This window comes from Sciurus carolinensis, chromosome 10 (assembly GCF_902686445.1).
Source record: "Sciurus carolinensis chromosome 10, mSciCar1.2, whole genome shotgun sequence".
Classification (NCBI taxonomy): Eukaryota; Metazoa; Chordata; class Mammalia; order Rodentia; family Sciuridae; genus Sciurus; species Sciurus carolinensis.
Genome location: NC_062222.1, coordinates 49,227,974 through 49,253,756, shown reverse-complemented (window position 1 = coordinate 49,253,756; position 25,783 = coordinate 49,227,974). Strand labels below are relative to the sequence as shown.

At 35.1% G+C, this 25,783-nt stretch overlaps 1 protein-coding gene and 1 non-coding gene across 2 annotated transcripts in view; one reads left to right on the top strand and one right to left on the bottom strand.

Annotated features, from left to right (window-relative positions):
• Dkk2 (dickkopf WNT signaling pathway inhibitor 2) overlaps positions 1-25,783 on the bottom strand; it is a 97,483-nt gene that overhangs the window by 25,718 nt on the left and 45,982 nt on the right. The window lies entirely within an intron of this gene.
• LOC124995183 (U5 spliceosomal RNA) lies at positions 23,873-23,984 on the top strand. Its single transcript, XR_007110654.1, has one exon. It is a non-coding gene; the product is annotated as a U5 spliceosomal RNA (small nuclear RNA).

Here is a 25,783-nt window from a genome sequence, read left to right as displayed (position 1 = left end):
CATATGATTTGTTAAAAAATATCCTTATATGTAGGGATGTTATTTTATTTTATTTTTTTGTAACTGCCTGCCTCATCTCAGCAAATGGGAAGTTTGTAATAGCATTTGCTCAAGCCAAAAACCTTGGCGCTATTGGAATTTCGTTCACTCATTTCAAATCCATCAACAAATTCAGCGAGCTCAGTCTTCAAGGTGTTACTAGAATCTAGCCCTTTCCCATCATCTGTACTGCTTCCACACCACTCCAAGACTCTTATCCTTACCCCTCTGAGCTTGCATTCTCCATTATCATCTTATTCTCCCCACAGTAGCCCTGTTGAAATGAAGTCCCACTGTGTCCACTTTCTAAAAATCATCCATAGGCTTTATGTTTCTCTCAACACAAACACCTATGCCTCTTCTGCTTGGTGTGAGCTGACCCTGTGCTGAGTTCTCATTACTCACCCATTGGCTCATCCTCCTCCAGACACACCAGTCTCCTTGGTACACACCAAGCATCCTTGGACTGGGCTCTGAGTACTAGCTATTCTCCTTGCCAGAAAGACTTTTCCCCAGAGAGCCCTTCTCTCCTTCATGGTTCCACACCTGTTGCTCCTTAAATTATTTTTCCTTTCTCTTGTAAAGAATTCTCCACCTGAATTAATTGTTTCCTTGAGTTTTAATGAACTTAGTTAGAAAGAAGTAGTATATTTATTTCTATCTAATAGCAATTTTTCTTTTCCTTGCAAAAATTTCTTATTAAAAAAAAGTTCTTGGGACTGGAGTTATAACTCAGTGGTCGAGCACTTGCCTGGCACGTACAAGGCCCCAGGTTGCATACTCAGCACCACATATAAATAAATAAAATAAAAGATCCATTGACTACTTAAAAATATTCTTTTTAAAAAAGTTCTAACTTGACTCATTGTCTCATTCTTTCTGGAAAGAGGAGTTTACACAGGCAAGCTTCCTTTTTCTGCCCACTAATATATTACATCATTTACTATTCGAACCGAAATTCATTTCCACCAAGGTACAGAGGAAACTCACTACTCAGCCCTCATCATTATTTAGCCACCTAATGGCTAAATTCAAAGGGTTATCCTCGACTGTATCATCCTTTCCTCTTTCTACAGGAATTACCTTTGTGGACAACCATTTCCTCTCAGTGAGTGGGCTACATCATCTGGGTTCTCACCTGTCTGAAGTGAGTCCTCCTTGTTCTTTCACCTTTCTAACAGGAATTCTCAATAGCTCTGGTCTTGGATTTCTTATTTCCTATTCACTCCAGAATACCATCCATTTATATGGTCTCAAATGCCTTGTGCAGAAAGAATTCTAAACAATGACTAAAACTTGTCCCTTGAGACTCCAGACATCCCCCACTCATGGATTAAGCTCTTCTGGGTCTCTTCTGGTGTCCCAACTGCCACATGCTTATGTCCACACTCATACCACCAGGTCAAAAACCACCTGTTTTTCATGATGCTCTGATTTCCCACTTTAGAGAGAAAATCTGGGAAGGTATGACAAAGTTTAAAAGGAGACCTACGAAACTCATAGCTACAGGTATGGAGACAAGATTGAGGTTGGGGAGGTAAGCAGTTCTCAGAGCATTCTTAATAATAAACATATTAAACTCTAACACTTTAATTTTTTTAAGCAAAATGGAAAAACATTAGAAGTTTTCTAGTTGGTGGGAATCATGGACTTAATTATTCTTTTATATTTTTAGTGTTTTAAAACTTCATCAAACAAAGGGCTTTTAAGGAAAATTTAATTGCTATGTCTACCATTTAGAAAAACACTCCTATTACATAGAAAATAATGTAGCCAATTGCCTTATTTGTTAAACACCATTAAATGCAAACAAATATTTAGTTGCCACTGCATGTTTGGTGTGGTGTGGATGAAACCACGGAGCTTAGGAATCATAGCTTCAGATGTGAACTCCACAGTTTTTTGACTCAACATGAATCTTTTACACAATGTCTGACATGTGACTTTTCTAGCCTGGGCTCCAGGGAGGAAGTCACGACCTCAAGGGGCTTTCATTCCATTTAGAAAATAAATTTCTGAACTATTTTCTCTTTGTAAAGTCAAGTCTAATTCCCTTTTAAGTTCTATTCAGTTTTCCTGGTTCTTCCTAGTAGATCAAGAAGAATAAGTTGCATTCCTATCAGTCCGGAGATTTCATTCAACTCTGGGTGAAATCTTCAGGGGAAATCTTAAAGTATAAGAAAGTCTCCTCTTGGTTCAGGTCAATTTGCTTATAGGAAAAGACTTCTATTTCAGCCATTCTTACATGAACTCCTCTGAAAGTAGACATACTAAGACTTTTTTAACATTAAAAATTGACAATTTAGTAAGCTTCCCAAGTTAAAAGAGAGGAAGGTTAAGAACCATGCTTCACCATGCTTAACTTTTGTAAATAATCTGACCCTATTCTTTTTAAAATGATGAGTAATATTAGAGCCAATATTCTTTATTTGTATTAGAGTTATGATTTGCAACGAGTGCTACTTCAACATCAATATGTATTCAGTGATTCCACAGAGTAAAAACAACTTCCTCAAAAATAAAAAAAAAAAATCACAAAATCCTTAAAATAAAATGATAGTGTGCTTAATTTTACAAATAGAAATACAAAATTAAAAGTTATGGTTAATCACTTCTAAGGAAAAAATCTGAATATTTTCTAATTATCAAACACCTTATCATAAATGATCAAGACATATAACTAAACTGGTAAACACAATTGCCACTTCTGTTAGGGTGTGAAGAGACTTCAAAAGACAGTCTTTTTTTATTAATCTAAATTCTACAAATATTCTCCACATATTCTTTCTTAACACGTGGTGGTCGATTTTCTTGTAAAAATAATGCAAAACTTTTAAGCACAGAGTCTTCACTTTACATTTTAGAGACAACATTCTCTTTTACCCATTTTTTAATCGCTGATATATTTCTGTCTTTTGCAAGTTGCATCTAATTTCCTGCCTTAGCTTAGCTATTTCTTGGTATTCCTCCTAGGTAACCACTTTTATTTTGTGGTATTCCCATTTGTGTTTCAACTCCTTGTTCAAATTTTTCTGTAGACAGCCAGCTGTTACAGTTAAGAACACCAGATGTTAGTGTAAGATTCGAGATGCTGTTACCAAGGCAACCAGCACAGAGTGCTGGCCCGCCCCATCACTGTGTTCAGTCCTCCAAAGAGGGGATTGGACTTCACCTTTCTCTATGGAAATAAAACAGACAAAAACACACGTATGAAAGGGAGAACAGTGAGCAGAAGCTGAGGACCAGGGTAAGGAGGAGGGCAGGCAAGGGGGAAGAACTGGGAAATAAAGTCAACCAAATGATGCTGTGTGCATGTATGAACACACCACAATGCACTCCAATTTCATATACAACTATGCTGTATCAATTAAAAATAAACAGACAAATAAGTAGAAGGAAGACCAGTAGAGTAGAGGAAACAGGGGAACCAGAGGAAGGGAAGAGGGAAGGGAAGGGAATAGTACTAGGGAGTGAAATGGAGAAATTTGTGTTATATGCATTTATGAATATGTTAAAATGAACCCCACTATTACATATAAGTATAATACACTAAAACTGGAAATAATTTTAAAATTACACTTACACCACAAACTTAGGCTACACTGGATCTTAGTGAGAACTCTGCTTTTACTCTCTTTTGTGTTCTACTTTACATAGAAAGAACAAAATAAGTGTTCGATAAAAAGAAAGGGCAGAGAGACTTTTAACCATTGTCCCTTGGCACATCAATTACATTTTGATTATTTTCAAGGTTATAGATGAGTTGTGTTACTCCGTAGATGAAAAGGGAAAGCTTTGGGGCTGGAGTGGTGGCCCAGAGGTAGAGTGCTTGCCTAGCATGTGTGAGGCACTGGGTTTGATTCTCAGTACTACATAAAAAAAAACAAGAAAATAAATTGTTTTAAAAAGACAGAAAAGGGAAATACTTAAGACTCCCTATTTTTCCTAACCTTCCCTCAGAAACTCAGAGGACACGAAGAATTTCTTTTTCTGTGTCGTTGTGGGACAGTCTGTGAGATCCAGAATGCCCCCCCCACACATAGAAAGAGTAATATTTCAGTCTCTTCTGACATTCCAGAATCACACAATCCTAGGACATAGAGTTTATGGTAATGTAGCATGTTTCAAGCAACAAAATTCACTTTCTGGTGACAAATATTTCAGCCTTCAAATTTCTACTCATTGACTTTATGATTCTATTCAATGTTAAGCTAGTTTTCTTAAGGCTTGAAATTCCTGCTAGGCAAAGCAGTGAGGAAAATCCAGGTCTTGGATAAATTCTCTTGCAAATTACAGGCAAGCCTCAGTTTTCCACAAATATACAATAAATATAATAATATCTACTATTTACTACACCACTGAGTAACCAAATGCCTTTAAAGTGCATTGTAAAACGTTATAAAAATGTTCTTATTCTCACTGGAATAGAAAATTATCTGCATGAGACAAAGTTGTTTCTTTACCCAGATGGGGCCATTGTCACAGCTGTGCCAGCTAAAAGTTTACAGACAAAAGATTTAGAAAGCACACTATTATCAAAGGCTCCTAAGATTGTATGTATGAATTTCCAAGTTTTGAATTACTGTTTTGTTTATTAATTCATTTTTCCTGACCTAATACTATCATCACTTGCTTATATTTTCCTTTTAAACTACCTGTTTATTTTATCATAGGACAATGAGAGAGGAAAAAGAAATGACTGTTATAATTGTATTTTAATTAAGAGCCAAAGCATTCTTTAATATACCACTCATTATTTCCAATAACAGCCTAAATCAGGTTTCAAAAGTGTCCATTATCATGTGACAGAGAAAAGTAGGTCATTAGCAGTTCATGGTATACAGAAACCACCATCAATATTAAATAGAAGGCCACATCTTCAGGGACAGGAAGGGAAACATTTCTGGACAATGAGGAGGGGTTTCCCCATTGTGGACTATGACTTCACAAGTCTGTAATTAATAACACTGCTTTCCTCAATTGGAGAGCCTTGGGAAATTTTCAGTGAGGCAACTTCACATGTCTTCTCAATGGAAATTTGTTTTATTCATAAATCAAGTAACAAGAACAAGACACTGTGTGCTAGATTTTCATGTTAATTATCTTAAAAATAACAACTTACTGGAAATGTAATGGGGTATTTTTTTCTCTTTCTCTTAGTGTTATACTGATGCTTTCCCAAAAGCTGAAAAGTAGCTATTTTATCCTACTTCCTTCCCCTCCTTCTCCTTTCTGGCCTCTTCCTTCCCCACTTCTTCCTTCCCTGCCTCTTCTTGATCCCTGCTTTCCCTCTGATGTTAGAAAGGTAAAGCATCGTATAGTAAAAACTTTCTGGAAGTAATATAAATTGAACACATTTTTGAAACATGCTCTCTGCTGGTTCTATTAACTAACCTAAAGCATGACCTGGGGGTGAGGAGTCATAGGCAGTGTGTTTGTGAGTCCCTGCCATGAACTCACACCTAACACACATCAACACATCACCTGTGAACACAACTGGTCTTTTCACACAGTACAAAGAATCAAATTACTACTGTTTTCCATGAGGAGGGCAGACAAATATGTGATATGCCATGGAAACCCTTGGCAAAATTGCAGCCAAATTGAGATATATAAAATGGATTTACTTGCCATAAACAGAAACATAAAGAAAGCAAATGAAAAACATTTCCCAGCAGTAAGCTGTTTTATAAGAATTCTGATAAAAATAGAAATCTTATATTTAAGTTGCAACATAACCCACTGAAGATTTAAGTGACCGTTACCCTTCTGTGCGGTCCGCTCTTCCATGCCCTCTTTCTGCAACCCAACCCCAGAAATAGAACCTGGTCCCACTGAATTGCTTCATGCTGATTACAACATTGTATTTTTATTTCATTATTTTTAGTTGTAGATGGACACAGTAACTCTATTTTTATTACGGGGTGCTAAAGATCGAACCCAGTGCCTCACACATGCTAGGCAAGTGCTCTACCACTGAGCCACAACCCCAGCCAATGACAACATTTAATCACATTTTACTGTAGCAGTTCATCATTTCCCTAAGGACAGCTCATCTCAATATAAGTGCACATATTGTTTCTAGTGCATGTAAGATGATCCAAGAGTAATTATTGAGTGCATACAGGAATCTGAACTCTAAAGATAATTTAACCCAAGGATTAAGTAGAGTCCATATTCATTAAGATGATGCTCTATTTTAAAAGAGATCAGAATTTTTTCTTTAGAAAATTTGGTTAACCACATCTATTGAAATAAAAGAATTGAGAACTCATTCAGAATTGTCTGCATGCAAAATTACTTGTTTTATAATTCCTATGATCCATAATAGAAATGATTAATGGTAAGATAATATATTAAAAGATATATTAGGATACAAATCATATATATACATTACATTAAAGAATCTAGGAATGAACTGTTTTACTATCACCTCTGAGAACTTCATTAACAAAATTCTTAGAATCCCAAGCTCAGGTATAAATACTAGTCACAATCTCTTCTAAAGAGATCAATCAAAAATAGGTGCCAAGAAGGACAAAATTCATGCACCTGAGCACAATTGCTCCTAATTTTTGTATCCATTTCACTAACTGCCTTCATTCCTAACATATTGTTTTCCTTGTGTTCTTTCCATTCTTTAAATAAAACAAAATGATAAGAAAGGTCATTATTAAGAATTTAAGAGATGAAAAAGACATTGAATACAGTCATGTTTAAATTTCTTTTCTTAATAGTTGATCATATCAAGCAGACAATATTTTGCAAAACAAAAATACATGTTCAATTAGTGTATTTGACTTTTTGAAATCACATGATTTCTTTAAAAATATTTTTATTGTCTGTATGGAAAAATGTTCCCAACATATAAAAGTGTTTTTTCCTGGTGGATTAGGAATGAAATATCTCAAGTCTTCACATCACAAAAACTCATTTTATCAAGCTGTTTTTATGAGTGCCTGTTTGCCTCACCTAAGTTTATGTTTTTGACTGATCTCATTCTTCCTTTTCAGGGACTCTAAAAATTGGTCCTCCATGCCATTAAGAAATAGTTGACTTCCTGTATACAATGCAAGGAAATTGCCCCTTTCCCTTTCATGTAAATCTTTCCATTTATCTGAGAAGTCTACCTGTTTCTTTATGCCTATTTTTTTCAAATGTTCCCTAAGAGGATATAGAAAGTAAAGTGGGAACAGACTCTCAATTAGTAAATTTTCCATAAGTAACTCCATATCAGGAGAATGAAAGACTTAAATGGGAATTTCTAGGTTTTTAAAAAAAAATTTAATATGAAATAATCTTGATAAAGCATACAGTAAAAATCCAAAATATGAATAAATCCATAACAGAATTCTGCAAAAGTGAGGGTTATTGAAAAAGTTATGGAAAACAAAGGTCCACATCTCTTTCACTTGCTCATTTATACATTGATTCACCAAATACTTTTTGCACCTTGTGAAACTTGTGAAATGTTTTGCCCTTCCTTCCACAAGATATGGATACTCAATCAAGTTTTTACACAATGAAGCTTAGGTAATATTTGAAATATGATTTCTGAATTCTTTTCAACATGTCAATTTATAAAATAATTTACTCACTAATATGAAAACTCAACAGAAAGATACCAACTTTAAAAAAGGATAAAACAAGTTAGGCAAAGAAAGAAAAAATTGGATGACTACACATCCATTACAAATTTATTTTATAAATAATGACATGTTTTACTAAATCAATGTTTGACTAGCTCTAAGACACATTGCCTGAAATTCAGGATGTTTCATATTACATTACTACTGTTACAAAATGTGTTGACTTTCCCATGTAACAGTTATAATTTATAGTTAAAAGAAATGATTATAATTAACAAAATTCTCTTTTTCTACTACGTTGGTCTTCAATAAAAGTGAGTGATTAAACTTTAAAAGTACAAAGAAGTGGACCAATTTATAGTTTTACTACTTTCTTCTTTCCTAATTATTTGTTCATTCTATTGTGAAAGGCTTGCTCTGGTTGAAGAAAAAATAGTTTAATAATAAGGTCATTGTATATTTATTATTTATTATAATTATGCATATTTAGGGAGAACCAAACATTTGAATTTGAATTTTTCTTGCCTTACAAGTTAATACATAAAGAGAGTAATTTCTTTTAAATAATTTGTCTATTTCTTTGAAACTTAGCAAGCATTTTGATAAAGGAGAATGTTAAAAACAATATTAATAACTAATTTTGACTGAACACTATATATGAATGCTTTTGCCATCTCCCCTCCCCTTTCTCCAAATAATCAAGACTTGGCTAAATTTCCATGTATTCTAAAATAGTATCCTAAACTTATAAAATCTTTCAGAAAAAAAATGTATTTTAACAATATTGAAAAACTAGTACAAGTTGTGGGTTGTCCATTTTGAAAAATTTTCAGAGCTGAAAAATATTTAATATTTAATTATAGTAACCATGACTTAATATATTGTTAATTTTACTAAATTTTAAATCTTATTAAAACTTCTAAAACTTTGACATTTTCATGACAAAGAGGTTCTAGAATCCCAACAGAGTAAAACAACCATATAACAATATATTTTAAAATGTTCTAAACCTTATAAGGAATTTCAAAACTCTAACCACCTGTAACAACAACAAAAAAAAAGATCTGGTAATAGTTGAGAGTCATAGCCTTTGTTTGCAAGTATAGGTTTATGGGTGTCTCTTACACATGTGATAGTAACAATTTAGTTAACAATCATTTGGAAGTTAGGTAGACAAAAATAACCATTTTATGCAAATTTGGAGATATTAAAAATAAGCTTCATAACTTTTCCCATTAACAAAATAATCTCCCATAATCCCGTTCTTCCATCATCTCCTTTACAGTTCTGGCCAATACAAAGAAGCCAGTCGCTAATTATGCAGTTAAAAGATCAGATTGGGTACTACTGGATTCCTGGCTCCACCACCTCCAAAACTCTGTGCCTTTAGGCTAGTTACTTGGTTGCTCTGTTTATCTGTAGAATCTCAACCCCGTGGAGATTTTCCAAGAGTGATGAGATGTAACATATGTAAAGCGCTTAGAAAGATGTCTGGCACTTAATAAGTGCTGTAAGCGTTAGCTACTGCTATTATTATGCTTGTCATCAGGGCAAAGTCTGAGAAAATAAATCCGCAGATAATTCTCAAGTCTCAGTTGGTCAAACCATCATTTTTTTAAATCAAACATTGGTCTGATTTTTAACCAAAAGTCTCTGAGCTCAACTGGGAAAATGTGACAACTTTATTTTCACTAACCTCTAACTACATGTCCTTTAACTGCAAATGTGCACAATGGATCACTGTGGTATTAGCAGTGTCTCTGACACTGTCAGCAGTAGACATCACAGATAATGTCCGTATCCCATTACGGCTATTTCTGGATCTCAAAATATTGTTTCCACTCATCACCATTTTAAAATTGTGGTTGTTATTAAACCTACGACCAGATTTTATTTATTTAGCATGTAAATAAATACATACCTTGCTGTGTCATAAACTTGGTTAATCATATCTCAATATAGATGATGCTCCTTTTTCCATTTTTATACAAACATTTTTATGAGAAGTGGTCATAAAAGGTCCTTAAGCCTCATAAAATTGGCAAAAGGGGTCTTGTGTGCTCTACCTACTGATCTTTATCTACTCTCTTCTTTCTGACTTTCAGATGAAGATACAAGTTACAACAAAATGACTAGAGGCTGAGAAACTAAAGGAAGAAATGGTAGTTATTTACAGTTATATTCAGTTTTCTGAACAGCTATATTTTGAAGTTTGAATTGAGAATATGAATTGAATGACCCAAGAGGGATAGATAAGAAAGTTGGAGACTAGTGAGCAACTTGGTGGTTGGTTTTTTGCCTCACTTTTGGTAGACTCTAGTTCAGGTGTTGCTGTAAAGGGATTTTTTACATAGGGGTAACATCGCCAGTTGGTTGAATTTAATGGTAGGAGCTGCCCTTGATACTGGACATGGGCTCCTCCAATCAGTTGAAAGTACTTAAAGGCAAGAAAAATAAGATTTTCCAGAGAAGAAGCAATTCCTCCTTAGGAGTAGTACATTATATATTTCTAGCCTATGGAGTTCAGGCTTGCCAACCCCACAATCACGTCAATCTGCTACTGATTCTCTTTCTCTGGAACCCCTGACTGATAAAGTATTCATTTCCACTCCACTTACTGAATTTCAAATAGAATAAAGGGAAAAGAAGAGTATTTTTCTTTATCTTCCCACATTTTTCTTGTACTTTTACATTCTTCTTCCTTTATATGTTATAATTGTTCCTTTTTGATATTTAGATATTATCTATTGGAACAGTTTTGAAGACACAAAAATGTTCTTTTGCCTTGTGAATTATTTAGATAATTCATATATCACATTTTTTGAAATAGCTAATATCAGTCATCATGTTAATACTATGGCAACATACCCTTTTGTGAACCTAATGTGTTGTACCTTAAAGTTTGTCAGGAATAGGATTCCCAGGAATGTCAAAGCCAAGAGCCACGCAAGTCTTCCCAGCTAAAAAGCAATAAAAACTGGAGCATCCCACCCATGTCACCTGCCTTGTTTGTTTTTAATCTGTTCTATAATTCTTCCAGTTTTCTTCCCAAGAATATAAATTCCTGTGAGAAGAGGTTCTTGGTTGTATGTAAAGTCTAGTCAACAGCCAGTGGTACATACAGTAACTTAAGATTTAAAAATAATTGGGGGACTGTGACTGTAGCTCAGTGGTAGAGCACTTGTCTAGCATGTGTGAAGCACAAGGTTTGATCCTCAGCATCACATGAAAATAAATAAATATATAAAGTAAAAGGGTTTGTGTCCATCTACAACTAATATATAAATATGTGTATATATATGTATGTATATATACACACACAAATGGGGAGAATGTAAAAGATTTTAAATGCATGGTTTCAAATGAACATAGGTTTAGATGTTTGTCATAAGTCATAGGCAATTAATCTTTACTCATAAGGTGGTTGAAATTATGAGATAATGACAAACAAGTAATCTAACACAGTTACTTTGCCTAACAGTAGCCACTACACTGATTCTATTAAAAACCTGGCCCTCTTGATGTAATATGCCATCACCAAAAAGTTATAACAGAAGTTTCAAGACTCTGCACTTAGAGGAAAGCACGTAATTCATTGATCCTTTCACACAGTGGAGTTTTGTCAGACTCTGGCTTAAAGGCCAGCATTTAATGTAGCATTTAGTCTAAACGTCAGTCACAAAGAGTGCAACTGAATACCAACAAAATCAATTCCTGAGGGTTTTCTCATTAGAACTCAGAATCCTTGCTAAAATTTTATCCATTCTACTTTTCCAAAGAATGTACTTGTGTTTCTTATTTAAATCTCATCTGTTAGGAAGTAAACGAAATGTCTTAACCATTGTTCACAAATAGTCATGTTTGAAAGAGCATTTATAAGCCTCTGTGTTCCTTCTTTCTTTAAACAATATGCATTCAAACGAAGAACCTGTAAGTCATAATTTTCTGGAGACTGCTTCACAACTACCAGGCTTTGCAGCCATAGGTGTTTGGTTTAGAGTAGAGTACAAAACGAAGAAAGGTCACAATGAGGAATTGTCTTCAAAGAATTATATTCATTATTATAGTCTGGTTATTACAGGAACATCATTTTTTTTTATTTTTAAGATTTTAATTTGAAGGGAAGAACTACTTCATTGAAAACTTTATAATTACTAGCAGGAAAAAAATTGATGGCAATGATGTTCCTTGGTAGCACTACCCATCCATTCATTAAATTATGCCGACAGTCAACTAACAAATACTGAGCATTTATCATAGGTCAGGCATTGTGTCAGGCACTGGGAGAAGACAAGCATAACATTTGGTCTTATGGAGCTTGTCATTTTGTGGAATAGACAGCAATTAATAGAATAAATATGATAAACTTAGAAAAGTACTCTGAATAAATGTGGCACAGGGCCGTGGAAATGCAGAGCAAAACAATCCAATCTAGATTAAAGGTCAGAGAAAAATTTTCTAAGGAAGTGATATTTGAGCTGAGATCTAAAGTTAACCAGTTGAGAGAACCAAACTAAGGGAAAGTTTCAGAAAGTGAAAATGGCTATGGAAAGTCCCTGTGACTGGAGATGGCCTAGTGAAAAGGAAAGCAAAGTGACCCTAAGAGGACAGAAAGGTGGGGGCAGTGTGAGATGAGGCCTGCTCAGTCATATGCAGAGAGAGTCTTTATCCTGCAGGCAATGGAAAGTTACAGAAATGTAAGGAGGGATATGACATGATCCCAAGTCACTGATCTGTCTTTTCCAGTTAAATCTGGTGACTAGTGCCCAATGCCCAATAGAATTGACATTTGTGGAAGGAAGGAAGAAAAGTAGGAAGAAGGAAGGAAGAGAGGAAGAAGGGAGAGGAGAAGGAGGGAAATCTCAGAATGTAAAACATAGTGTGTGTGTATATATTGCTTGGCTCCTTTAACTTTTTCCAGAGCTTTCCAGGTAATTCTATTTTGGTTGTTATCATTATTTTTATAAACAGGGATAATGAATCCAGGATAATTAAAGGATAATTAAGCAATTTGCTTAAGTGCAACCATTTCTCACCCCCGCCCTCTTTCTGGGGTAGCACCATATCTATGTGTATGTATACATGTGTATATAATAGACTATATATACATATATATGTCTCCCCACTGGGGAGGTCTTGTGGTTAAGATTTAAAATGAGAATCAAAATGATGAGACCATGATCTCTTTTAAAATTACTGCAACTATTACATTTACTTTTTTAAAAAGTTGCTGTGAAAAAGTGTGCCCAATAGATAATAGAAAAAATTTTAAAGCATAAAATGACCTGATTCTTTATCTTCTATTTGGCTTTCTGGGTAAGTTGGGTTTTGAATGTTTGGGCAAAAATTCTGAGCTGTTGTCACATATAGGACTTACAGAAAATTGAAGAACTCCCTCTGCTTGTAGATCCTCCAGGTTAGGAGGTAAGGGATTAATATCATTTACTCCCCTACCAAGAGATGATAAAGAGACAGTCCCTTTAACTGCATGCTTATCTTCTTTCTCCCTTTTCCATGTTTCCCATTTGGATTTACAGAAGCATAAATGGTCAATTGAGAAACACCCCCAAGAGTCAAACAAAAGTACTCAAGAAGAAATATTAGCATTTGACCTAAAATAAACTCCAATTCTTTTCCGAAATTAAGTTAAGTGCTAGGTTTCTGGAGGATCAGGCTTATTTGTGCTTCTTATTTTGTTTTTTATTTAGCAGTCACTTGCTTCAAAGAAGCACTTTTATTATCTTTGATCAGAATTGAAGCTAGGCTTCCCTTACCTTGTGTGGCTGAAAATGTTAGACTCCAATTTGGGACCCTCTTGCCTGTCCCAGCTCACATATCTTGGGGTTCTTCCCAGGTTCTCCCCACTTCACCTGATTCATAATAATTTTCTTGGGCCCCTCCACTCTCAAGATGAGCTCTCTCTTTTCTCAGTCTACCACTTCCCATCCTTTCCAGCCCTCCTGTTATGGTTTAGTTATGAGGTGCCCCCAAAAGCTCATGTGTGAGACAGTGCAAGAAGGTTTAGAGAGAAATGATTGGGTTGTAAGAGTCTTAACCCAATCAATGATTTAATCCCCTGCTAGGGATTAACTGAGTGGTAACTGAAGTGGTGGGGTGTGGTTGGAGGAGGTGGGAAGTGGGGCGTGGCTTTTGGGTACATATTTTGTATGTGGAGAGTGGAGTCTCTCTCTGCTTCCTGATGATGCAAGCTGCTTCCCTCTGCCACACTCTTCCACCATAATGTTCTGCCTCACCTGGAGCCCTGAGGAATGGAGCCAGCCTTCTATGGACTAAGACATCCGAAACTGTGAGCCCTCAAATAAACTTTTCCTTCTCCATAATTGTGCTGGTCAGATCCTTTTAGTCATAGCAGTGAAAAAAGCTGACTAAAACATCTCCAAAAGGAAATTCTGTCCCAGTTCCACTCCAGTACTACACAAAATGTTTACTTTGAAAATCAATTAAAAAAAAAAAATTTCACCAAGTGTAGTATCTACATAGGGGTGAAAAGAAGGTAAGCATTAAAAAGAAAAAGTAGGTATATGTTTTCAATTTTGATATCTTTTACCCCCCTCTTGTTCTTCTTGGTCTCTGACAATGTAACCTTTAAAAGTTTTTCACATTTACTTTGAGTGATTGCTTCAGATAGGAGAAAGATTCTACTGCTAAAGATTCTTGAAATTTCTAAATAAAGAGAGCAAGGGAAAAACAATTTGGAATCAATTGGAAAGGAAAGGGGCTGAACAAAAGAAGAGGCAGAGCCCTCAAGAACACAGAAATATCAGAGATTCCCCTCACTTTCATGATTCCAACCTCCAAGTTCAAATCTATGGCCTTTAGCTTAGGAGCACAAGACAGAGAACTACAGAGCAGATGAGAAGTAAAGCAGAGAGATTCTGAACACAGTCTCAGTGATACTGAGTTGATTGACACTTTATGAAACTCCAACAATTATCATTTTCATCAAAGCAAATACTCTGAGCTTGTGTCAAACTTCAATACACTCAAGTCAAGTAGCCTGGATTCCAACCCCAGCTCTACCATTTGTGAGATGCATGATAATCTGACAATTTATTAAAGCTCAGTTTTCTATTTATAGAATAGGGATAACATAGCTATCTACTTCACAAGGCTATTGTGAAGACTGAATTAATTAATTAATGTAATGAACTGAGAAGATTTTCTGAAACTAAATAGTATTGTTTAATTTAAAAAATAAATGCCTATTTGTAGAACTTTCTGAATATGTGTATAACTATAAGGATGCAAGTTTAATCCATCTAAAGGAGATTAATGGTCATCTATTTTTGCCATTATCACCAGAAAGGTTCAGTAGGATGATACATGTGAAATTCTCAGAAAAATGCTTGGCGTAGAACAGGCATTGAACAATAGTTATGATTGCCATTATCATGATAATTATGATTTTATGACCACTTTCTTTTCCCATGGCACACTCATCAATAGTATCTCCATGGACATTCCCTGTTGCTATTATAGAAACTCTCAAATGATGGATCCAAAAGGCATTCACAACTTTTGGTTTAAAATTCAATCTTAGTGCTACTGCTGCAGTCCAGTTTGCGAGCTCACCCCAACCTATGTAGAGGGTTTATTGAATCTAGACAATGCTAGAACTTTGGCAGCATTTGGCATTGCTGATCACTAGAAGAATCTTTAATCCAGAGAGTGTAATTCCAAAATTGCAGGTCAGTACCTAAAACTCATATGGTTATCTTGTCCCAAAAGAAAAGGGAACTGGTGTTCACAATTAACATTTGACAGTACTCCTTAAGGAATCTTCCTATTAAATGCAATCAACCATGTCTTTGAGAAGGACCAAAGAGGTGAAGTTTCCAAAATGTCAAGACAACTATTTGGAAACAGAAAAAAGGAATCAAATAACTGCTGTTGTTATGTTTTAAACTTTTCAAATATACTAAATTAGATTTTTGTTTTGTTTTGCTTTGCTTTATTGAAGTAAACATTTATTTGGGTGGCCATCTTAGAATCCATCTTAGCACTGACTTTTGTCACAGTGTACAAATATTTTCTTGCTTTGTGTTCTCTCAGGGTAAACATATAGAGACTGTGATTTTCCTTACGTACCCTGTCATTTGCATTGCTTTGGGAATCTGATTAGTGTGAGATATACAGGATCCATGAGTCAGAATAACCTCAGACACTAACTTTCTAAATGATATTGAGCTATTCCCTCTAGAAACATAAATTCTTTGTATTATGAATTTATCACTCCTAAAAGAAAACTTATACTTTCTGTACTATTAAAGCAGCAGTACCCACCTAATTCCACTCAGTATACCTCAAAACTAATTATTAAGCAGCTTGTTTCGATACTCACTTAGTGCTGAAAGAAAGGACAATGAGCTTAATGGCACAGTGATGGGAAAGAGCAAAGAAAATCCTACCCCCAAGACCAACAAACCAAAGACATGCACACAACTACCTATAATGTAGAGCAGACCACATAAATGCTAAGTGATGCTTTAAAGACTTCTAAAAGAATGATGCTTTAACTAAACAAAATCAACCTACATCCAGAGTATGAATGATGCTGTTATTACTTATGTCTACTGTCTTCTATTTTACAGTGCTCTTTGATCCATTCCTTACATTCTTCTTGTCTGAAAGTAATATTCTTGATACGTTTAATAAGGAGACCCCCTCCTTTGTTCCTAGATGCCTTGGCTGGTGATCAACAAAAGCCCTCAACAGACTTAATCCCCTGTGTTTGGCACCACATCAGTCTGGAAGTAGTTTACATGCAGAGTCCTTTGGAGTAAATACTCATTAGAGGTTCCGTTGGCTCATTTGGTCACCCACATTTTGCAGTGGGTGGCCCAGTTGGCATATTCATTATTTTATTTTCCACCACTGAAAATAATCCAGATGTAGTAACCTGACACTGCTTTCTTTGCTCCTCTTAGTCTATTGTAATGGAGCATCCATTTATTTGTGATACTAGCTAATAAGTCTTGATAAATAAAAGCCTCAGGCTAATAATGTTATAACAAAATTTTGATATACCTTTTTCAGTGCAACTTATTGAATGCAATTTGATCATTCCAAGTATAATTTACTAGTAATATCTCATGTCTGAAACAGAATTGTTCTCCTCCCACCTTTTCCCTCCCTCCTCCCCCATCCTCCCACCCATAACTTTACACAAATGATAAAAACAATTCACAGATGTAAATTACCAAAGTTGTGGACAAATTACACAGCAAAACTCTTGTTACATTATTTATTACTGAAATAAATCTTTACTACCAAGCTTCTTGATTAGTTCTTACATCAAAGAAGCAAAAAGTTTCTATAATGTCATTGTCTTTCTAGGTTTAGCAATGAAAGTCTCAAGATTAAAAAAAAAAAAAACACTTTACTGAGTACATATTAAGTGCAAAGTAAAGTACTATTAAAATTCAAGAAGGTTAAAACATGTCTTATTCTTACAGGGCTTGTATTCTTGCAACAAAGCTAGTATGAGTAAGTTAATACTTTTCCTTTATGATTATTACAATATCTATCAGCAAAATGCTTGAAATAATATCTATTAAATAAGATACTTATTAATACAAGGATTAAAACCATAACATATGCCAAGTTCTTAAAACAGGGCTGGGTTTTTCCTATAGTTAGAGACATTCTTATTATATTCTTATTATGTGAATTATCATCAGACTTCCTTAAGAAAACATCTAAAGTTCTTTTTTTACTTTAGTAGCCTAAAACTCTGAAATGTTTTGCTGGTTTCTGTATGAATGACAGGGACTTGACAGGAGATGTGTATTAGAGGGTGAGTGAATGTGACCATCTAATAGATGTTGAGCATGATATTAGTATATTTGTTTCTATCAACTCAATTAATACTCAAAGCAATTACCCAAGGTACATATTGCTTTGTCTGTTGCATAAAAATAACTGAAGTGTGCACTAGCAAAGGTTAAATAAGGAACCAGGATTTGAAAGCAAACTCATCTGAAGCACTCACATTCTTTCCATTCATTCCCTGAATTCTAAACAGACTACTTAATATTATTTTTTTTTCAGACAGGAAGAGTGTAGGAAGCACCCTGTCATCTTGTGCAAAGTCATACTGTATCTTGGATTTTAACTGCTGCAAAGATTTAATAACTGTGGGAGAAAACCAGCAAGGTATCCTCCTGTGTACTATAAATAGGCCACTTGGTGGTAAATTACATACTCCCCGTTTATCCTACAAGGAGCCCCACATCACCACTGGACAGTATTGCTGACCATGGCCAAAACCACGAGGGCTTGCACGTGTTCAGGATCTCTCTGCTAAGTGTGCAACACACATGCAGAGGCCGTGCTATTCCCAGCCTTACTACTGACTTACTCAAACCCTCTGCACTTATGCTCAGATGCAGTTTCTGTCTTTTCTCATACATCACAGTATCCAGGTGTTTGTTTGTTTGTTCAACCTTAACATTTAGCCACGAGACTTTTTATAAACAGTCAAATGGATCCACAAGGGAACAATTCTAAGTAGTAGTCACTTTAAATAGTTCACTACCATCAGTCTTAAGTTACTCATTCATAACCTACACATAAAATTTCATTTTGGTGCATACATTATGGTTAGTGCTACAGCCATCTACAAAGATGCTACACAGAGAGCGTCTCCCATAGAGAATGCCATAAAAGCTTGGAAAGAAAGTTTTCATTTTAACAGGACAATTACCGTATAGACATATTTATCTTATTCCACTGTGTTTTGTTTTGTTACCAATGTTATTTGAAACAGTATATTCTGAAGCACTAATATTAATTTTGACTTAGGATATGTAGTTTTATATTGATACTCTATCTATACACTAAGTTATATTTATATATACCTATAGATATATGTATGTGTACATAATACATAAGTATATGTATTTCTATTCATATATCATCAAAAATTAAGCACTAAGCTCATCTTTTAAGTATAAACTTAACATTTAAAATACTATATATAAATTAGATCATATATACTGTTTGCTTAAATACAAAGGAAAGCCAATGGAAGACATGTAAGTCTGATCTTTATTCAGCCTTATATTAAATGCTTCATACCAGAAATATGACAAACTAGGATTCTATGAAGATTGTTTTGGATACAAGTAATATAACTTTTTTTTGTATTGGACTAGGAATTAAACATGGGGATACTTTGCCACTGAGCTGCATCCCTAGTCCTTTTTATTTTTTATTTTGAGACAGGGTATCACTAAGTTGTGTAGGCCCTTGCTAAGTTGCTGAGGCCAACTTCAAACTTATGATCCTCTTGCCTCAGCCTCCCAAGCCACTGGGATTACAGATGTGTACCACTGCACCTGACACAAGCAATATAACTTCTTAACTCTGGGTTAACTGTGTCTTTATAACACTAAGTAACACATGATGAATTGCTTTTGAAGTAGGGTTCACAGAAGCTCATCCATTCATTAACTAACAACTTATTAAGCAGATTCTATGTATAAAGGAAAATAAACATACTCTGGTATTGTTACTATTTTCAGGAATGCTCCCAGTAATAACTTAGGTGCTATGTGACAGGTACAGACATGCTTGCAGAATGAAAAGATTTATAAATAAGGGGTAGTTCAAGCCATCCAATGTTTACTATCTAAAAATGTTAGAGTTCTACCAGTTTTTTTAAAAAACTCACAGTCATATTTTTTCCTTACAACAATACAAGCAAGCATTACTATTACCTAACATTCAAAGAGAGAACATGACAAGCAATAATTTAACATAGATAAGGACTCATTTAAACACTCTGCCCACTTGAAAAGTCCACTGGGTAAAAATAATTTACTCATGATTTTATCCATGCAGAACTTATACAAGGTTCCTGACTTATGAGGTTTGACTTACTATTTTTGGTACAGAGTACATTTAGTATGAAGATACATTCAGAAGAAAGAATACTTTGAATTTTAATCTTTTCTTGGGTTAGCAATATTTGATAAGATATTTTCTCCCAAAGTTGGGCAGCAAGGGCAAAGTGCAACTCTCCACCAGGAAGCAACTGATACAGTGTAACACAGCTAAGTTGTGATGCCCTTGGCAAGTCAGGTGAATTTTCAACTTCAATATTTTCGGTTTGCAATGCGTTTGTCAGGTCTGTAACCCCATCATGATACAGGAGCATCTGTAATACAGCCCTTTAAAAATAATTTAAAGTGCTGGGCATGTGGCTTACACTTGTAATCCCAGCAGCTTGGGAAGCTGAGGTAGGAAGACTCCAAATTCTGAACCAGCCTCTGCAACTGAGCAAGGCCCTGAGCAACTTGGTGAGACCCTGTCTCAAATGAAAAATAAAAAGGGCTGGGGATGTGGCTCAGTGGTTAAGCACCGCTGGGTTCAATTTCCAGTATAAAAAGAAGAAAAAGGAGGACGAGGAGGATGAGGAGGAAAAGAAGAAGGAGAAGAGGCAGGGGAGGTGTAAAAGGAGAAGAAAGCAAAAAAATTTAAAGTGCTGATTCCTCTGGTATTTAATTATCAGTCTACTTGAGGAAAATGAACAGAATGAGAGTAAAGCAAAATATTGCCCTATGGATATTTGAAAGGGAGGTCTAAATTAAAGAGAAAAAGGAATTAAAAACAAAATTATTCTGATTTGTGTTGACATATTAGGCAAATAATCATTTCTAGTCTATAATTGAGAAGAATATTTTTCTCATAAAAATATCACAATTTCAGTCCCAGGTCTTAAAAAACAATGACACAAATGAAACATTCCCCTAATCTATGTAAAACCTGTCCCCTTGTTTGAATTGCTTTGGAAACTGTTGAGAGTGTGTGGTCAAAGGACAAACAGGCATCTCTCCCCCAGCATCCAAAACACCTCCCTATGTACTTGTTCCCTATGTACTTGAATCTCTCCCTTTTTAACCATCGTGCTCTGCTTTCTCCCATTCCCTGAGACAGGGCAGCCTCCTGTGAGAGGAGTCATCTTATCTATTGTGTCCTTTGCCTTCTGCCTGGTCATTGACTATGTCAAATCCTAAAGAGCCTGTTGCTTCAAGGATGCTTTCCACCATCTCTGCAGAGAGGAGGAATTTTTCTCATCACTGAACTAGTTTTGTTTTACCTTTTTATTCTCTTACTAATATGAGCTGATTTAATATATTTATTTATAATTGCATCTCTTGGAGAAAAAAATTATAAATTCTTGAAGATCAGAAATTATGACATTGGCCATGGGGGAGTTATAGGAGTACACAGAATGATGCCTTAATGTTGGTGTACTAAGTGCATACAGAGTGAATTAATAAAATGTTCTCGGTGAATTCATACTGGGTAATTCTAAATATGAAAGGAATAACTAAGATCTCAAGATTTGATTATTCTAATACATAATACTGATAAATCTTATGAATAGCATTTATTCCAATTTGTGATCATTTTATTATATACCCTTCTGCTTTCTTCCTCTTTCATTAGGCTAGACTCACCCCAAAAGCAAAGACATCACTATGCTTAACACTTTACTCTCAGGTGTTTATTAAATATTTGTAGAAGGAAGGAGAGAAAAAGGGAAGGAAAGAGAAAGGAGATGGAAAGGGGCAGAAAGAAGGAATGAAGAGAATCTGCTTGCGTAAGATACTGCTCTCATCACCAATTTTATTAACTAGGAAGTCACTTGTGCCTCATTCTCTAGTTTCTGGTACTACTAAAAAACCAAAGCAGAAATTGGGCTGACAATGCAGGGTACACTGTACAACAAAGAGAAAAGTGAAAACATTTGCCCATTTCAAATTCTCTTTTTCATTAACTAATGTGACAATTATGAAAATACATAATTTGACTAGAGAAAAGCTAATTTAGGTGTTTTGTAAATATATAAGATAATATAAATCCAAACCTTTCATATTAAGCATCAAGCCTCATAGCACAAAGGTGCCGAAACCTAACTTCATAGAAAGAAAAAAGCAGACAATTAAGGTATTGTAAGTTATGTAAAGCAGTGACCAAAAATAAAGAGAGAGAGAGGGAGGGAGTGTGCCTTCAAGGGAGGGAGGAAAGAAGGAGAGGGCATCATTATAGAGTAATTTTAAAAAAAGATTCAATGGAGGAAGCACAATCTTCAACCAATTGTGCAAAAGCAATTGGATGCACATGGGTGAAATAGAAAACAACTGACTTGCTCTAAGTCTTATACCTTATGCAAAATGTTGTACCAAAACTAATAAAGGAATCACAGACTGAAATGTAAATATGAAACCTTTAGAAAAGCAGGTAAAAGATTGAGCTCTAAGGCCAGGCAAAGAGCTTTTAGATTTAACACCAAAAGCATATTACCAAAACAGAAATAAATGACAAATTAGACTTTATCAAAAGTAAGACTTTGGCTCTGTGAAAGACCCTATTCAAAAGATTAAAAGACAGGTGACAAAAGGAGAAAATGTTTGCAAAACTACCTCTCTGATAAAGGTCTAGTTTCCAGACGATGTAAAGAACTCTTAAAGATAACAGTAAAGAGGCATCCAACCCAGTTGGAAATAGGGAAAGGATGTGAAGAGACATTTTACCAAAGACTGTACAGGTGGCAAAATGCACCTGAAGGATGTTCAACATCATCGGTTATTAAGGAAATGCAAGTTGAAACCACAATGAGGGGTCAGTACACACCCATCATAAGGGCTAAAATTTAAAAACAAACAAGAGGCAACACCAAATGCTGGTGAGGTTAGAAACGGAATCACTCACACATTGCTGGTGGAAATGTAAAATGGCATCACCACTCTGGCAGAGTTTGGCAGTTTCTTTTAAAACTAAAACTGCAACTGTATTATACATTTACATTCCTGGGCTTTTATCCCAGATAAATGAAACCTTTATATTCACACAAAAACCTAAGCCCAAATGTTTGAAGCAACTTCATTCTCTTTTATTTTTACTGAAGTGAAATGTGTATAACATATGTTTTGCCAGTTTAACCACCTTTAAGTGCATAATTCAGTAGCACTGAGCACATTCACAATGCTCTGCAGTCATCACTATTCTCCATTCCTAACACGAAATCATCATCCCAAACAGAAACTCTGTACTGAGATAACAACTCCCATTCCCCTCTCCACCCAGCTCCTGGTAATTTCTATTCCTTCTGTCTCTATGAATTTTCCAATTCTAGGTCCATCATATGAGTGCAATTATACAATATGTGTCCTTAAATGTCTGGTTTATTTCACTTACCTTTTTATGTGCTTCAATCATGCTGTAACATATATCAAAATTTCATTCCTCTTTAAGGCTGATAATGTCTGATACACACACACATACACACACACACACACACACACACACATATATACCCATATATATATATATATATTATATACACACGTGCGTGTGTGCGTCCATCTTTTGGATAATGTAAACAATGTTACTATGAATACCGATGTTAAGATATCTGGAGTTGCTTTATTCTTAATAGCCAAAAACTAAAAACAAATCTAGATGTCTTTCAAAAGGTGAATGGTACATACATACATAGAATACTATTTTGAAATAAAAGGGAATAAATCATCAATATACACCAGCACAGCCTATAATCTCCAGAAAAATTGTTGAATGACAGAAGTCAATCCAAAAAGACTACATACTGTATGATTCCATTCAGATAACATTCCTGAAATGACAGAATTAAGACAGGAGAGAACTGAGTATTAACTGTAAAGGCAACTCAAACGATCCTACTGGTGATGGAAATATTCTGTCTCTTGACTCTATCCATGTTGGTATCCTTTTTGGGATGTTGTTCTATAGTTTTACAAGATGTGTTCACTAAGGGAAACTGGGTAAAGGGTCTATCATATCTCTCCCTATTATTTATTACAACTTCATGTGAATTTACAATTATGTCAAAATAAAACATTTAGCAGGAAAGAAAGGAGGGAAAAAGAAATGAGGAATGAATCTCACCAGGAAACTAGATCCAAGTCAGGCAAGTCTCCTTCACATCACCTCCCAATCGTGGCCCAGACATAGTCTGAATACTAAATTATCTCTAGAATGGAAAAGGTGGTAACTCAGAGGGATTTGAATACACAGTGTACTGAAAAGAGACACAATTTTCAATTTCCTTCAACTCATATTTATTTACAGAATTCCCTGAGAAGTTTGCCAGTCACTATATTTCCATGCCAAATGGCCATCATCAATGCACTAGGAGCTTCCCTGAGTTGAGACATGACATGGAAGGAGAGGGTATACTCTGATTCTTCTTCATAGTGTATAAATATTTTGCCTTTTACTAAAGATTTCCAAAGAGGGAAATAACTTTCAGTCTTTAATTGTTTGAAGCCTTGCTTTGACAGGGCTAATTATTTAGTTTTAATGAAAGACATTGTTGTGAAGTGAAAGCAGAAGTTTAAAAAAAATAGAGAGTTGGTTCCTTTTAAGTTCCTGGTGTTGTCATGCAACTCTCTCTTAATGTTCTTTTAAAAAGTCACAAATTTCAAAGCAGATAGGAAATCTTGGGGTCGAACAGCAATTTACCACAGAAAATATTTTCTCTGTAAAGTAATAGTTCAGGGAATTGTTCTAGATTTTCTGATTACACACAACTGGAGTGACATTCACACACATCATCATCATCATCATCAGTGAACTCATGTCAGAAAAGTCTATAGTCTCCCTAATTTGAAGCAGCTGTTACATTCTAAATATGGATAGCCCAGTCTTCTGAAACCATCATTAAGAATCAGAATCCTCAATTTAAAGGTTCTTTATTATTCTCTCTGTAGGGGGATTTATATCACATAACTGTTGGCTCTCCCCCTATTGTTCCCAGACTGCCATATATAAAATGTCAACAAGGGTATATTTCATTCATACTCTAAAATTAAATTCTTTGTCTCACAATTAAACATAATCATGACCACATACGACTATGATTTACCATAACTAAAATAGATGGTGTGAGATTTATTGTTGGCTTGTGTTTGAAATAGCAAAGGCAGATTTTTGAATTTAATAATTGCATGCTAACTATTTGGGACATAATTCATACTCAATTTGTTTCCCTATATCTCTACCTAGTTTGATAGCACATTGCTAAAATGCCCTTGTAGTAAACTTTTAAGTGAAATCCAAGAAAGTGCTTATAAAAATAAATACTTTTCATATATATTCACATATGTGTCTATGTAAAATAAATTATTTGAGAATGTGATCACTCTTAGTAGGAAAAAACTAGCTGGATTCTGAGTTCTTTTTAATGATAAATTTAAAAATTATATTAATTGTGCCCACGTCAAGTATCTCATTTGAACATCATAATGACTCTGTAAGCCAGAAGTCTGTAAAACTTCTATTTCTTTTGCTTGTCCCGAATCCATGTCCCATTCTTACATTACACTACCCAATGTTTATTTAAATACCTGGCCTCCAGACTTGACTGCAGTTTGATGGGACTGTTCATTGGAGTAGCCTGACTTCTCAAACCCTCCATTGACCAAGGAGAAGAGACAGGCAGGACCCCAACTAGCCACCCAAATGGTTTCTTGGGAATGTGCATCTTGAATAGAGAGATGTAATGCCATCTGAAGAGCTCTTTATTTGTACCCTAATAAAGCCAATGTGTTCTTGTTCTATGAAACCCCCAGAGCCCTTTGGACTCATATCCTTTCATGACCCAGTTCAGTTCTTTATTTGGTTCCAATATTTTGGTTTAGCTATAAGGATAGCTAACACATATCATCCTTACAGTCAGTTCCTTCTTTAAAAATAGTTTTGCTTAAGAGTGGATTTCTGTTGCTGATACCTGAAAAAACCTAAGGACTACGATATTTCCCACTTCTTGAAGATGAGGAAACTGAGGTGTAGAGAGGTAAAGAAACTAATCCACAATCACATAACACTTAGTTAACACAACTGAAAACAACCCTGATCCCAAGTTTTGCTTTTAAACTCCACTTTGCCTGTTTTCAGGCAAGAGTTCCAGTGAGAGCAGGTCTAGGTCATTGCACAGTGATACTAAGTTAGATGGAAAATATAAAATGGATATGGTAGGAAGCATTCCTTCCTTTGTTACACTGAATAGGTCAGCAATTATTATGCACCCAAAGGATTCCTTGTACTACATAAGGAATACAAAACCATGACCGACTTTGCAGTAA